This window comes from Schistocerca cancellata, chromosome 4 (assembly GCF_023864275.1).
Source record: "Schistocerca cancellata isolate TAMUIC-IGC-003103 chromosome 4, iqSchCanc2.1, whole genome shotgun sequence".
Taxonomy (NCBI): Eukaryota; Metazoa; Arthropoda; class Insecta; order Orthoptera; family Acrididae; genus Schistocerca; species Schistocerca cancellata.
Window position 1 is genome coordinate 716488996 of NC_064629.1, and position 16109 is coordinate 716505104.

The window sequence follows — 16109 nt, forward strand, 5'->3', positions numbered from 1 at the left end:
TATTTAAGCAGGGATCACACACAAGACAAAAATGTCGCCACAGTAAGTGGCATATTGCAGGTGCATGTGTGGACTCCCAGTTTTTAGTGGCGCAGTTCGATTTTGTTGAACTTTGTTGCCCCACTTTCCTTCCACCACTCCTACCTGGTACAGTATTTCGGAACACGAGTATTCTGTTGCAGTTACCGTGAATTAATTGTTGCTGCACTCCATTCGGTTTCAGAGCAAATACAGGATTTTCTGCGTCAATATACAGTATATGTGTGTGTGTGTGTGTGTGTGTGTGTGTGTGTGTGTGTGTGAGAGAGAGAGAGAGAGAGAGAGAGAGAGAGAGAGAGAGACTGAAAGAGAGGGAGAGAGAGCAATATTTGCAAACCAATAACGTATCTCAAATTCTCAAAAGATTTTTGAGTGAATAAATAAATAAACATAATATACATACCTAAAAAGTGAGTTGTATAAACTTTGTGATTTTTGAGACAAAACATTGTATAAATTGTTGATTATATGCAGAAGAAAGCTGATGTGATGTGGCAGCTGTTAAACTGAAAGCTGGTTATTAGAAGTGCCTATATCAGCGAATACAATAAGATCTAAAGTCTTAGAAGAGCGGTGTGTCTGTAGATGGTATTTGCATGTCAGGATCCAAGATTTGGGTTTTGTCTTCCTTGAATTTAACTCTTGTCACAGCTCTAGTGCCATGACCTTCACTATAACATCCACACCCACCCACGTGATTTCAGTTGAAACAAAACTGAAAGCTATGCAACTACATAGAATCTATGGCGTGAACGTAGCTCAAGATGTCATTACAAGAAACCACAAACCGTGGTGCCACATTAGCTGCATTTGTCAACCCAGCTTTATGGGCATTATTTGCTAGGAGTATCTTGCGCTAACGAAGCGCCTGGCTGCATAGATGTCTCGGACCAGAAACCAGAATCACATGACTAGCTGCAAGGACAGGTGGACAGCTGATGTAGAACTCTATGTCCAAATTGAATGTGATTGTATATTCATAGCTATAAAATTTGTGCAAGTTTCTTCGAACAATATTGTGTATGTATTAACATTCAAGGGTTAACAGATAAATTTGGTATGTGCTGGTTTCACAAAAGCACCTAGTTATTATGGATATAGCTCAACACTGAATGAACTCTGATCTCATTAATTTAGCTTGTATCCCAAATTTTAAAGTACATTCTTAGTTTTGCTGCACAAATGAAAAGAGAGGCTACTCTGTCATTTTAGTTAAGAATCATCTCACATCTGAACCATGCCTATTATAAATAATTCAGATAGCAAAGAATTTTTTGTAGTATCTGCCCGCTACATTTAACTTATAAAACAGCAATTATTTGTATTTACAGAACCCCAAGATTACATAATAAGAAAAAATTTCTCAAAATATTTGAGACATTCTTAAAATACATTATTTGTAGTGAAAGTGAATATAATTATAATGGCTGATTTTAATATTGATTTCAACCTGAGTAATTCAGATAACTTAGAACTAAATAGCCTAATAAAAAACTATAGTTTAAACAGTATGCTGAAAAACGGTAGCCACATAAACAGTGGAACTTGTGTACATAATATTATTACTACTTTTCATCCCTCAAAATATTGCACAAACATTATTCACGCACGGTATTCCAAACATTATGCAAGCATTATGAATGTAAATACAGAAACAGTTGTTAGCAATAATTCCAAGTCATCTATGGTGTATAAGATCAGCAAAGTATTAGTGACTACGATATATCTGTAATTTTAGGCTATCCCAGGCAAGTGAACTGGCTATCTGTGTATGGTAATGATGAGGCAGATGAGCATTTCTATAGGTTCCTTGAAAATTTTAAGTGGGCAGATAATTTAGTTTTGCGACTAAAGAACAAAAATTGTTACAACAAATAGTACATCAGTTACTAAAAATATGCATAGGTGGTACACACCAGGATTACAAAAACTTAAAGACCAGTGTGTCAAATAGTACTCCTTAGCAAAGAACTCTTGTTTGCTTGCCTCAGCAAAGTATCAACAACTAAAACTGAAATACAGAGTGGGCATCATAGGATGTAAATTAGAATATAATTGCCAACTGGTTGCACAAGCTATCAGTAAACCTAGACAAATATGGAAGATAATGACAAATTAGAGTAAAGTAGCAGAGATCCTGATTATGTCCAAGATTAGTGCAAGTACTATTATTAATCACTTTGTAAATAGTGTAACCAATGTTATAAATAACATATCCAATAGCAAATTTGAAACTAGCTATTATTTAGGTGTGGCCTATAAAATGAAAAATGTTATGCAAAATATGTTTAGTTTTGAAGATGTGCACTCAGACATTCTTTCAATTAGTAACCATCATATTAATTCGTAGATACTGAAACTTAGTAGTTGTATTATGGCAGAGGTCTTTGTCACATAATTAATAAGTGCTTTGATGAATGCCATTTTCCAAAAAACTTAAAGTTGTAGAAGTAATTCCAATCCACAAAAAAGTGACAAAAATATGGCTATCAACTTCAGCCACTTGCACCCATTTTCTCTAAAGCAATTGAAAAGTTAATGTGTGCTAAAATAATAAGATTTTTGGAAAATAATCAATTACTCTCCCGAACCCATTTCAGATTTAGGAAGCATTTATCAACCAGTAATACTGTTATGAACTGCATAGCTAATTGTCTTAAGGCAAAGGAAGTAAAATTTGATGTAAATAGTAAGTTTTTTGATTTAACAAACTTTGTTCACAATGCTTCCAAGAATATTCTACTATTCAAACCAAAAAATGCTGTTATGAACTACATAGCTAATTGCCTTGAGGCAAAGGAAGGAAAATTTAATGTAAATAAAAAAAGTTTTTTGATTTAACAAACTCCATTCACTTGGTGTCCCAGAATACCATATTGCTCAAACTAAAAACTGACCCTGCTGCTGAAATTATCAAGTTATACTTATGAAATGGAACTCAAACTCTTTTCTTCAGCAACTTCCTGTTTCTTCTGTGTCAATCATGATGTACCACAAGAGTCAGTCCTGGGCCCTTCCTCTTCTTATTGTACATGAATGACCTTCCAAGCAATATGACAGATGATTTTTCAAACTGCTGTTTATGTGCAGATGATATCTGTTTAAGTATGACATCCAGTACTCTCAACAACAGCACTGATGACACTGCCTTACTTAAAACAAATATACTGTCTGACTGGTTCAATTCCAATAAACTATACATGAATAGAAAAATGCAGGAATTAAATATTTCCTACAAAAAAAGAACATCAGAGAATGCAGAGCTGTCCATTAAGTTCCTTGGGATAGCGTTACAGGTTAACCTCAGGTGGCAGGAACATATTAATTATTTGATGTCAACAATTTCTAAGTGTATTTTTATGATTATAATATTGCAAAAAACAGTAGATGAAAAAGCCCTGCTTTCTGTATACTATATCTGCATTAATTCCCACCTGACCAATGGGACTACCCTGTGGTGTAACAACTGTTACTCCAAATGACTCTTTATAGCACAAAAAAGCAGTCAGACTAATTTGCAAAGTACATCAGCGTTTTTTATACATCAAGAAAAACTCGTCCAATTTTACTGTAAATTCTGATGTATACAGCTATAACACAAGGCAATGTAATGATATTAAAAAGAACACAGTTTTTATTCTAAAATATAGCACAGTTTTAAGATCACATCAGTTTTTCTGTTCAACAAGCTACCACACTTAATTAAGAGCTGACGAAATTTAAGGACTCTGTCAAGAATTTGTTTATTCAAAATCGTTTTTATACTCTGTAGGAATTGAATGGCCATAAATTCTAAATGTACCTGTTTATAATTTTATCATGATTTAAATTGTATACTGTTGTATACATTTATACCTTGACATTGCTTATGCAATTTGTACATGCATGTATTGTTCATTGGAAATAAAATAAAATAAATAAATAAATAATAACAACAAATTTGCTCATTTCGATCCCTAAGTTATCTATAGGTACTAAAGAAATTAGCGAGCATACTAAAATGGCTGACTGCTACTGAAGGGAAAAATATTCTGTGAATTATGTTTCAGTTGTGCATAAGACCGTTCACTTGGCTGAAAGAAACCGTGTGTTCACCACTTCTGTAACACTTGTGTAACCTTGTTGTAGAAGTAGACCTGAGATCAAATGAACGGCTTATTTCAATAGTGGTCTAAGCCCATTTTTGTTGATTGTGAGACACAGAGTCCTAAAGTTAAATGAGCACTGAAAAATCTGGAGTTGAGATACCAGAAATATTCGAGCATATGGCTTCTTGCTAGAGATGAACCTTTCTTTCTGTTTGTTTGGATCATTAATTTCAGAAGCATTATAGGCAGAAAAGTGAAGGTAATGGACTTGTATCACTATTGAAATAAGCCCTTCAAATGGTAGTCAACATCTGTTGTAACATGCATAGTCAAGTTAATTGTCTGCATATTAAATACTGAGAAATGTATTATGGCATTGGAGATATTCACACAAAATTAAAACAAGACCATACAATATGCTGCTGGCACATTGAGAATTACTTTAAATACATTTGATGGATATTTGAAATGTAATTATAACTCTATGCCAAGAAATTACTTTAATATTGTCTAACTGTTTGTCTAAACCAAGTAAAAAATCTTCAAATTTCATAAACACGTCTCTGTTAGCGTTTGGTGCCTGTCATATGTAGAGTAGTGTCTATGTACACTACGTTTTTGTGATAATCACTCACCTAATTTTGTTGCTTTTGGAATTAGGCATTTTTTAGAGTACGGTGGTAATATAATTAATGTTGTAAATCACTGAAAAGAGTGCTCTATATGATTCAGTCACGTATTTAATATTCCTTAGATAGCTCTGGTTGTTTCCTTTTGCCACGGGAATACTGTTACTGCTCAACATACACTGAAGAGACAAACAAACTGGTACACCTGCCTAATATGGTGTAAAGCACTCACAAGCACGCAGAGGTGCCACAACACAATGTCGTATGGACTCTACTAATGTCTGAAGTAGTGATGGAGGGACTTGACAGTATGAATCCTGCAGGGCTGTCAATAAATCCGTAAGAGTACGAGGGGGTGGAGATCGCTTCTGAACAGCACGTTGCAACACATCCCAGATATGTTCGATAATAGTCATCTCTGGGGAGTTCGGTGGCCAGCGGAAGTGTTTAAACTCTGTAGTAATTCTGGGCGTGTGGGGTGTCCCATTGTTCTGCTGGAATTGCACAAGTCCATCGGATGCGCAATTGACATGAATGGATACAGGAGATCATACCAGATGCTTATGCATGTGTCACCTGTCAGAGTCGTATCTAGATGTATCAGGGGTCCCATATCACTCCAACTGTACACATCCATACCATTACAGAGCCTCCACCAGCTTGAACAGTCCCCTGCTGACATGCAGGGTCCATGAATTCATGAGCTTGTCTCCATACCCAGACACGTCCATACACTTGACACAATTTGAAATGAGACTCGTCCGTCCAGGCAACACGTTTCCAGTCATCAACAGCCCCATGTCAGTGTTGACGGGCACAAGCAAGGCATAAAGCTTTGTGCTGTGCAGTCATCAAGGGTACACAAGTGGGCCTTTAGCTCCGAAAGCCCATATTGATAATGTTTCATCAAATGGTTCACATGCTGACACTTGCTGATGGCCCAGCATTGAAATCTGCAGCAATTTGCAGAAGGGTTGCACTTCAGTCCCGTTGAACGATTCTCTTTAGTTGTCATTGGTCCCGGTCTTGCAAGGATCTTTTTCCGGCCGCAGCGATGTCAGAGGTTTGATTTTTTATGAGATTCATGATATTCACGGTACACTCGCGAAATAGTCGTACAGGAAAATCCCTGTTTCATCCCTACCTTGGAGATGCTGTGTCCCATCGCTTGTGCGCCGATATAACATCATGTTCAGACTCATATGTTGATAACCTGCCACTGTAGCAGCTGTGCAGACGCAGACGCACATAACTGGGGCTTGAACCTCGACTGTTGGTGAAGTGCTAGCGCCTCTAGGGCGCTTCTCCTTTTCGCTTGATGTGGTGTGGGGGAAATTATATGGTGGTGCTGAGTTGGAATTGGCTTTGTGCTGTTCTTTTTTTTTTGAGATGAAAGAATAGTTAGAGGGATAGTAGAAGAAGCAGGAAAACGAATGGCCCAATTGGCTGGCCATCGTAATATTTAAAAATGACAGTAGAAGGAACAGTAAGAAAGTGAGGAAAACGGACGGCCCATTGGCTAGCTGGTAGCTTGCAAGTAAATGACAGATTAAAGGAAAGGAGGAGGGACAGTAAGAGTTGAATGAAAACGAAAGGCCATTATCCTGGCCTCATCTTCACGGCGGCGTCGGTGACGGCAGTGGCAGACAGTCATGAGGGGACAAAGTCGGGGAGGGGGGGGGGGGAAAGAAAGAAGTCGGAGAGTGACAAGTGGAGAAGTGAAAAGGGAAGGGCATTTAAGGATTACGCCGACATTGGGGGACGGGGGCGTGAGGGGTTGTGGGCGTGGCGTGAGGGGGGCTGGATGTCATGTCGTGGTGATGAGATGGAGCGATGATATGAGAAAGATAAGGTGACATGAAATGAAAGTGCCTAGTGAACAGGGAGTCATGAGGGGCGGAAGAGAAGGTCAGGCCAGTGGGTGGTGGCCAGATGGTGGACACGGGTGCCCAGGGAAAGGATTAAAGGATTGGGAGAGTGGCGGGTTTATTGGTAGAAGGAAGCGGCTGCGGAATGGATGCGGGAGTGAAGGAGTGGCACCTCGGCCAGGATGTGGAGTTCTTGGGTAGGGAAGTCGAAAGGGAGGTGGAGGGCACGCCGGAGAGTCCGATTTTGGACGGTTTGGAGTCGGCGGATGTGGGTGGGGGCAGCATTGCCCCATACCACCGCCGTGTATTCAAGAATGGGACGTACAAGGGAGGAGTACAATCTGACAGCAAGGTGTGTAGGGAGTGAAGAGGTGGGATTGATGAGGGGGTAGAGCAGGCATAGCCGCCCTATCGCCTTTCGACGAAAGCAACTGTGCCGTTTTTTTTTTTTTTTTTACTTTATTGTTATTTTAATACCTGTACATATCAGGTAGGCTGTCAGCGGCACACTACGCCGCTCTTCAGCCATAGTGTTGACAATAGTACAAGAATGGAGGACGGCCATAGACGGTGAGATAGAAATCAAGGAGGTGGAAGGAGGGGGTGGTTTTGCCTACAATGATCGCCTGGGTTTTGGAGGGATTGACCTTGAGCAACCACTGGTTGCACCAAGCAGTGAACCGGTCAAGATGGGATTGGAGAAGGTGTTGGGAGCGTTGCAGGGTGGGGGCAAGGGCAAGGAAGGCGGTGTCATCGGCAAACTGGAGAAGGTGGACGGGGGGTGACGGCGGCGGCATGTCCGCTGTGTACAAAAGGTACAGAAGGGGGGAGAGGACGGAACCTTGGGGCACACCGGCGGAGGGGAAAAAGGTGTAGGAATCTGTGTTATGGATGGTGACATAGGAAGGACGGCGGGAGAGAAAGGAACCAATCAGACGGACGTAGTTAATGGGAAGGGCGAAGGTTTGGAGCTTGAAGAGGAGACCGGAATGCCATACGCGGTCATAAGCGCGTTTGAGGTCAAGGGAGAGGAAGATCGCGGAGCGACGGGAATTTAGCTGTTCGGAAAGGAGATGAGTGAGGTGAAGGAGAAGATCGTCGGAAGAGAAGGACGGCCGAAAGCCACACTGGGTAATGGGAAGGAGGCGGTGCTGGCGGAGATGCTGGTGGATGCGTCGGGTGAGGATAGATTCCAGGACCTTGCTGAAGACCGAGGTAAGGCTGATGGGACGGTAGGAGGAGACGGCGGATGGCGGTTTGCCAGGTTTAAGGAACATGAGGATACTGGAGGTTTTCCACAGGTCGGGGTAGTAACCGGTGGACAGGACTACATTGTAGAGCCCGGCCAGGGTGGAGAGAAAAGAGACAGGAGCTTCATGAAGGTGACGGTAGGTGACACAATCGTGACCAGGAGCGGTGTTGCGTTTTGTGCGGAGTGTAGCAATGAGATCCTGTGTAGTGATAGGAGTATTGAGTTCCGTGTGTGCAATGTTGTCCAAGTACTGGAAACCAGGAGCGAGGGGAGGGACAGAGGTGTCAGTTCGATCGCGGATATCCGGGAAGAGGGAGTAATCAAACTGGGGATCATCGGGGATGGAAAACACATCGGACAGGTAGGAGGCAAAGTGATTGGCCTTACTAAGGGCGTCAGGGAAGGGGTGATCATCATTGAGAACAGGATAGTAGGGGGAGGGCTTAGTTCCGGTAAGGCGACGGAAGGCTGACCAGAACTTGGACGAGTTTATAGGGAGGGTAGCATTTAAACGGGTGCATGTCTGTTGCCAGTCCCGGTGTTTCTTAGCCGCGAGCAAATTACAAATGTGTCGCTGGAGTTGCCGGTGGTATTGTAGGGTGTCCGGGTCACGCGTGCAGAGGAAGGCACGGTAGAGACGGCGGGATTCACGGAGGAGGAGGACGGCCTGTGGGGGTAAGGTAGGACGGTGGGGGTGGATGGCGACAGTAGGGACGTGGGCCTCCACGGCCTCAGACAAGGTCTGCTGGAGAAAGGAGGCGGCATGGGTGACATCATCGGGATGGCGGTAGGTGAGAGGGTGTCTATCGACCTGGGTGGAGAGGGTAGGCATTCCAGTTGGCACGGAATAGTCATGGATGTACTTAGGGGGAGGGTCATTACGAGAGTCGGGGCGGGGGCGACGACCGTCTGAAACGGTGAGGAGGACAGGGAGATGGTCGCTACCAATAGGCTCCAGGACATCCACCGTAATGCGACCAAGGAGGTTGGGGGAGGAGAGAATAACATCGGGAGTGGAGTTGGATTCGGGACGGGTGTGCTGGGGGATGGGGATGAGGTCGCCTTGAAGGGAGGAGAGGAACCAATGCCACCGCCGTAACTGGGCAGCGGAACGACTATGGAAGTTAAGGTCGGTGGCGATCACGTAGGAGGAGAAGGTACGGTCGATGTGGGAGAGGAAGTCGAAAGGAATAGGGGCGTTGGGGTGGACATAGATGGTGGCGCAGGTAATGGTAAGGCCGGGGCAGAAGAGACTAAGGATCAGGTGTTCGGTGGGGTCGGGAAGGAGAGGTTGGAGCCGAACGGGGATCTGGCGGTGGTGACCAATGGCAACTCCGCCACGCGCAATTGGGAGGGGATTATCAGAGCAATGGAGGAGATAGGGTGAGGTGTGGATGGAGTAGTGGGGTTGGAGGGAGGTTTCATTGAGGAGGAAGGCATCCATGTGGTGGGTAGCAAGGGTGTGCAGGAAGAGGTTCATGTTGGCGGGAAGGGAGCGGATATTGTTGAAAAGGATATGGTGCTGTCGCGCCATAATAGGGATTTAGACGAGGGTGTCAAGACGGGAGAAGGTGAAATGGGCCTGGTTGTTGGAGTAGGTGGCGTACATCTTAAGGTGGAAAATGGAACGGGCGGCGACGGAGATATGTTGGAGGGTGTGGGGGCGCTGAAAGAGATGAACATTTTGAAGAACGATGGACGATGGTGAGGAACCTGATGATGTCCTCAGCGGTGGGGGGGGGGGGACGAAGGGAATTGCCAGGAGGGGTGGGGGCGTCCAGAGGACGGACAGGTACGGTGAGTTCAGGAGTGGTCAGAGGGGGTCGGGCTTTACACTTTTGGGAGTAGGTGGGATGGGGGAGATTGCAGGTATTACAGGAGGGAGGGGATTGAAGATTAGGGCACTGCCGGAGGAAGTGTGCTTGCCGACAATGCGGGCAGGTGCGGGCCTCGCGGCACTCAGCTGTGGGGTGGGCATTATAGCGCAGACACCTCTGGCAGCGCAGGGATTGAGGAGGGGAACGGGAGGGGTCGACCTTGTAGCGCTGGTTGAAGAGGAGGGCACCCTCCTTCAGGAGACGGTCAATGGAGGGGGCGTCCTCGGAGAAAACCCGCATAAGGCGGGTGGGGCCGGCCGAGTTGAAAATGCGGCGTACCGCCCGCACCTCCAGCGTGGGATGCGCCTTGAGTTCCGCCAACACCTCCTCCTCCGTGATCGACGGACTGAGCCGAGTGATCACAGCGGTGAGGGTCGGCGGGCGACACGGGGGTTGGGGTTGGCGGGTAGGAGATGGAGAAGGAGCAGAGGTGAGGGAGGCGTTGGGGCCAAAACGGGTGATGGGGAGGCGGGAGAGGATGTCAGTATGGAGGGTTGGGCTGGGGGAGCAGATGAGAACAGAATCCCGTCTGGGAGTAAGGAGAGAGATGGGGGCATCAGGGAAGTGTTGGCGGAGGAGGAGGGAGAGATTCCGGGCCTCGAGAAAGGAAGGATCGGGATGGGACAGGAGGTATTTGTATAAACAGGGGGGGGGGGGGAGGAGGAGGGAGCAGGGCCAGGTGGGGAGACATCCATGGCACCCTGGGGGGGGATGGAGGTCGGGGCGGGGCCTTTTTGGGAGCAGAGGAGGTGGGGGTGCCACTAGGACGTTTAATGGTGGCAGAAGGGCGGGTGGTGACATGAGGGACGGGAGCTATAGGGAGGTGGTGGGAAGGGGCAGGTCCCGGCGTGGACGCATCAGTTGGCGCTGGAGAAGGTGATGGTGAAGGCGAAGGCGACGGTGACGGTGGCGGCGGCGGCGGCGGCGGCGATAATGGCGAAGGCGACGGGGAGAGCTGGGCACGGACAGTGGCCCGACGGGCCACCACCTGAGCCGGAGCTGCAGTGACAGGCTGGGGGAGTGGGGGGTAAAGGATCAGAACGAGAGGAGTGGGAGGAAGAAGCTGGAGAGGGGGCGACAAAAAGCGAGGGCGAAGGGAGAGTGAGGAGAGGTGGGATGGAAGGAGGGGGGTGGGACTGGAGGTATAGACGATGGCAGTGGTGGTAGTGGTAGCGGTGGTGGTGGGGGCAGACATGACTACAGGGGGAAAAAACGCACAGGACGAAAAGGAAAGGACACAAACTGGGGACAAACGAAGACGAAGACGGAGGAAGACGAAGACGGACGAAGATCAGGGTCGGACGGCGATGGCGACGGCGGGTGGCAGGAACGCCGCAGCTGCTGCTGCTGCTGCTGCTGGCTGGACCGCTGCTGCTGCTGCTGGACTGTGCCGGACACTTGTTGTCTTATATAGGCGCTGCCGATCGCGGCGCCATATTTTGCTGTTTACATATCTCTGTATTTGACTATGCATGCCTATACCAGTTCCTTTGGCGCTTCAGTGTAGGTTCCACAGAGACTAATACATAGGAGAAAATGTTATCAGAAGAAAATGTAACATGTAAGCAACTGTTTTTCACTTACAACGGTTCCTAATTTGTGAAGGATGAAACCACTTTTAATAGCTTGCTATATACATTTTGAGTGTGCGCCTACCATATCAAATTGAGATCTATGTGAATGACTAGCCATCTAAATGACCGTATTTATTAAGTCTATCACAGTTTGTGATGGCAAACGTAAACAACGTCAGCTTCAATGTTATTTAAAACATGGATGTCATGTGAAAAAAAAACATTAAGAGTATCTATTGTGTCTGCTGTGTTTCCCACCTTGAATATTCCCATCTTGAATACTGGGTGGCAGCGAAATTAATTTTCAGTATAAAAAAAGGCCATTAGGATCATAAAGGATGTAAATCTAGAAACTCCTGTAACCCCCTTTTTAAGTTTCTAGGTATTCTACCTTTACCATGTTTTTACAGTATGAAAACACTCGTTTCTTAAAACCAACGTAATGGACAAAGAATAGTAGACTATTTAAACAGTGACGATCATCTCCATAACAATGTTGTTGTTGTTACCTTCCGTCCTAAGACTGATTTGATGCAGCTCTTCACGCTGCTCTATCCCGTGCACACCTCTTTATCTCCAAATAACTACTGCAACCTAGATAATTTTCAACCTCTTTACTGTATTCATCTCTTTAATAGCGTAATGTATATAAAAATCAGTAAATTCCGGCAGCAAATATAAAACAGAAACAAAAAATAATAAAGAAAGCGAGCGAAATGAGAATAAGCAAGCGACATGGGAGTAGGCAAGCGTAGCACACGTCTAGAAGATACTTTTAGAATGGTAGACCGCGCGCAGCCAGCTGTTTTCTGAAGCCGTGTGAGTATGGTCACGTTATGTCAGTTTTTGGTCTAAAACGTCAGCGCAGCCAGACGTTTCACTGGCGCGAGACAATCCCAGTATTCGAGGGACTACCTCATGTTTTTTGTCTTTGTTGATACGGCAAAGATCTTGTCGAAGGCAGGGGTCGTTTATGTTGGAGACTGGATCAATAGTGAGTTAGTGTGTCAACTTCGACGTAGGACGAGCTGTCATGTGCTAGTGGACAAAGATTCGTCGCAGTTGCATCGAGAAAGACAGAAGTAAGGAAGGCTTACATTTTAAATTTTGTTTTGCCTTGTTTTTGTAGTAATGCTTTCGAAGATATAGTGGTTTTGTGGGAATAGATTGCTGAGTAATTTCATAAAATGTTAAATGAGAGTAGGAAAAACTGTACTGTTTTTGAGTAGAGGTTGTGTACGGACGCATTTAAAGAATATTTCAAGGTTGTGTTTGTTCATACGTGAGTACATTTTGTAATTGTCATTGTAACTGCAAAGTTATGTTGTATTGCTGCTGTGATTGAGAATGAGACAAAATAATAACATTTTTATTATTGTTTGAGGTACTTGTGGACAACAGTTTGCTTCAAAATAGTTCCATTGTTAACACTGAAAAATTCTTGTCAGCTAGTGTGCGATGTTTTGTGTTGTAGAATTATTTATTTCCCAACCGCCTCATTGTACAAACGATATTGGAAATGTCATACATAGAAATTAAAAACATGGAATGAACTAAATGAAGCTGCCAACGATACTAGTAAATTTACAATTTCATTGCATATGAATAATCTGTAATAATTTGTTTCCCAGTAATAACTACATGTCGAATAAATAGTAACATAGATATCATGGCAGTACAGTGTAAACTGAGATATATGCACACAGAAACTTCTCACAGGATTTATCACATACATTACATATATCCGAGATTAATTTATAAAATGAGTTTGTTAATCTTAAAGGATATGAGGCAACAGAATGAAAATATCCAAAGTAAGCCATTCTGATGCCTTCTAAGATGTAAACATTTGTGATAATTCTCAGTGCAGAGCAGACAAGAATTAATTCTGTGTGTAAAGAATCTTACATGGTGTTTTCAATTTGTAACTTCATATATATGCATTGCTAACAGTTTTACAAACTGCACACTCTCCATTAATCTGCTGTCCAGCTCTGCATTAATGTCTTCATCCTGAATCATTTTACCAAGTTGTTTTCTTTGCATTCAGCATAAGTTTATTTGCACTGAATGAAGTCCCAATACTTCTTGGATTTTATCAGTAGTGAATGTAATGCATTTTCAAAACTGCTCACTATTAGACTTGTCAATTGTAGAGAATACAGTTTTGGCTGTATTGTACTGCAACTTTAAATCATTGACAAATATGAGAAAAAGTAGTGGCCCAAAGATGCTGCCCTGGAGTACTCCTAAAGAATTCTTGTTGCCTCTGAAACTAAGCTTATTTTTTGATTTGAATTAACAGTGGTAAGCTGTACAATCTGAAGTTTGTTTGTGACGTATGACTGAAATCACATTTTACCCATCGTCTAATACCTGTTGTTTTCAGCTTACCAAGGAGGATTTCATGGCAGATGGTACTGAAGGCTTTAGACACATCTAAATTGATTCCTGGTACATTTTTGTTTTTCTCCAAATTTTTTAATTATTTCTTGGGTGTAGTCTAAGACTGCCATTTGTATGCTGTTTTTTGCATGAAAATAGTGTTGATAACAAGTTCATTATTGTGTAGGTAAATAGTGACTCTAAAGTTTACCAGTTTTTCTAATATTTTTGAGAAAACAGATATGGGACAGTAGTTTTATATTATGTCTGTCTCCAGTTTTAAGTAGTGGTCTCACTTTTGAGACCTTTTAGCAGGTAACTTTTTAGCAGCATCCTTCACTAAAGGATAAATTTTGAATATGTGCTAAAGGTTTTGCAATCAGCACAGATTTTTTTTTTATTATGGTTGAAACTAGTACCTCATCTAAAACTGCTGCCATTTTTGCTTTTAAGCTCCTAGTCACCCTAATTACTTCCTGTTCATTTGTTGAAGGAATGTTCATGCTACAGGCAACCCTAGGAGCCTTTAGGTTAACATTTAGAATATAGTTATTAATGTAGTATGCCCTTTTCTTCTTTTCTGTATTATAATTTTCACAATTGTAGGATGTTATTTTTTCCTCTTCTCCAATGATATTAGTTCATTTCTTATAGTTTCCCATATAGTTTTTGATTTGTTGCCAGAGTTATTCATTAAATTGTCAATTTATAGCAACTCTCTTCACTTTTGTCTTTTGGTTTATTTCTCTATAATGTTTTTACGTAGTTCACAAACTGTGGATCTATGTATATTTTGATTTCTTGGTTCAGTGTTCTTGTGGTTATACTGGAAATCCTAATACCTGTAGTTATCCAAAGTTTGTGTATTTTATTATTATTATTATTTTGTTCTGAACAATTGGCCCTCACTGATTTCTTAGGGAATCCCATTTCAAATTGTGACATGAATCTAGAAGAAAATATATTGTATGAGTTTCTCATATGCATCACATTGCACTGACTGTCACTGGATTTTCGGCATTTTGTGTAAGCTTTACTAAATACTTAGTATGGCTGCTTTAAAGACAATTCTTGGTGGTGTTGTATCAAAGCTGTAACTTTAACAGCTTGTTTCCTGTATGTGTGATCTTTGGTCATATGTAAAACTATGAAGAAATTAATAAAAAGTGAGAGTATTGGCGCTGTTACAAATATGTGTATCATCATAGTATCTAATGTAAATGAGATGATCGAAATGTTATGTGCTTGTTGTGCCCATGAAATTAAACCTGGACCTGGGTCAATGTATTTATGCTTTGTTTCTCTTGTTTGCAAGAAGTTAATTATCTTCTCTATCTTATGTCTTTCATACTCACGAAAATGACGTTGGACGTGAGTTAATCATTCTATAATACCACAAAACACTAAAATTTCTTCTACATCATTTCTTATTTTCAGCAAAGCAGTTAACACTTAGCTACAAAACTCTGTAACATATACCTGCTTTGAAATAGTTGGACACCACTTGTGAAGGCAATGAACATGAGTTTGTGACAGCAACAACAGTAATGAAGGAAACTAAAAATGCATGATCACTACAGAATTAAATCAATACCTATAGCTTATAGAATTATAGCAATCATTTTGCAGCTAACCTTTCAGTAATTTTCTTCGTATGTTATGTAATTTAACCATAGATTACTAAACCCTTGTCAAATTTGATTGCAGTGGCATATAAAACAAGGCATTTTGTACTTATTTTGGTATGTAACATACCATTGGAGATATACTAGTTGTAACTAACTAATGTATAACCTGCAAATTATGACTTGAGTTGACTAAATTTATAGTAGTGCAATTTATGATGCTAGTTTAGTGGCAGTGCAACATTTTCTCCTCATTAGTGTTCTAGGTTTAATGTGGCCTGGTTGTACTTGAGGCTTTACATTTATAAAACAAAATAAATTACAAAATATTTGTTAAATTATGAGAAATAAGCCTCTAAGACGGAATTCAAATAGTCTATGGATTATTATGCATTCTATCTGTAAATATGCCACCATTTGAAATGATTGTTTCCCAACATATTTATGGAAATGTTCCTTCGAAGAACCTAGCTCAGATAAACATGTTGGACCATTTTTTTGCCTCGTTCTGATGATTTAACTGTCAATGTTGGTGCTGTAAGATGCATCATTTGTTTATGATGCTATGCGTAGAAACTGCCAAAATTGTTGTTGTTGTTGTTGTTGTTGCCTTCATCATTATCGATTTCCTTCACCACTATTACACATAGCCGTCATACTATCTTTCTGATGTTTCCTAGTTTCTGATTATCTGATAGCAGGATTGCCATTTCAGTTATTCTGGAAAATAGTTTTGTTGCATGTTACCTCTTATTTATCGATGATGTGTGTA

The 16109-nt window shown here is 42.3% G+C and overlaps 1 protein-coding gene across 1 annotated transcript in view; it reads left to right on the forward strand.

The window, feature by feature from the left end:
* Positions 1-12151: 12151 nt before the first annotated feature.
* The window catches only part of LOC126184402 (serine-rich adhesin for platelets-like), a 163005-nt gene continuing 159047 nt past the window's right edge, over positions 12152-16109 (forward strand). The window contains exon 1 of the mRNA XM_049926786.1: positions 12152-12409. The gene's annotated coding sequence lies outside the window, so the exon portion shown is untranslated. The remainder of the gene's footprint in view (positions 12410-16109) is intronic.